Source organism: Salvia hispanica, chromosome 4, assembly GCF_029641045.1.
Source record: "Salvia hispanica isolate PSC_SH4W2 chromosome 4, Shi_PSC_v1, whole genome shotgun sequence".
NCBI classification, from domain to species: Eukaryota; Viridiplantae; Streptophyta; class Magnoliopsida; order Lamiales; family Lamiaceae; genus Salvia; species Salvia hispanica.
In genome coordinates, this window is record NC_142695.1 from 54,818,075 (window position 1) to 54,818,818 (window position 744).

The window sequence follows — 744 nt, forward strand, 5'->3', positions numbered from 1 at the left end:
TATGAAAAAAAGAAGAGAGAAACACTAATAAATTCCAATCTCAGATGGCAAAGCAAAAGCAACAAACAAATTAAGCATCAAGGCGCAGTTAATCACGAAACTGAAAAAAAAAATTAAACACGCAATTAACGCACAATAATATTCCTCGGCGACGAGATCGCTCAATTTCTGGCTGAATCAGACGGCCTTGACGACGGTGGAGGAAGCGGCGGCGGCCTCAGCGTAATCGGGATTGAGAGGGGCGCGAATGGCGGCGGCGGTGTCGATATCGTCGTCTGGATCGTAATCGGGGTTGAGGTTGCGATCTATGGCTTCGCGCCCCTTCTCGAGACAGGGCTTGCACGCGATCTCGATCGTACACCATCCCAGCGCCACCGCCGCTATGGCTATCAACGCCGTTGTCACTGCCCCCATTTCTCTCTCTCTACAGATTGGGCGAAGATGTGAATTTATGATTAGTTTCGCGATTTCAGTTTTTAATTTGATTTGTGAAATCGCTACTCTTAAGCTAGCGACTTTCTCAGTGAATTTTTTTTTTTTTGAGAAAAACACGTTTAAAGAGAAAAATAAAAAGTTAAATTGGCTTCGATTTTATATACAGGAAAATTAAACCACAAAATAGTAGGTGTCGATCCGGATTATATTACTAAGACTTATAAAATTTATTTACTCCGTCTCAGATTAAGAGTCACTTTTTGCCATAAAAGTCCGTCCCAATTTAAGAGTCACTTTTAGAATTTTCCA

The 744-nt window shown here is 41.9% G+C and overlaps 1 pseudogene; it reads right to left on the reverse strand.

The window, feature by feature from the left end:
- LOC125193524 (outer envelope membrane protein 7 pseudogene) lies at positions 1 to 452 on the reverse strand (annotated as a pseudogene).
- Between the last annotated feature and the right edge of the window lie 292 nt (positions 453 to 744).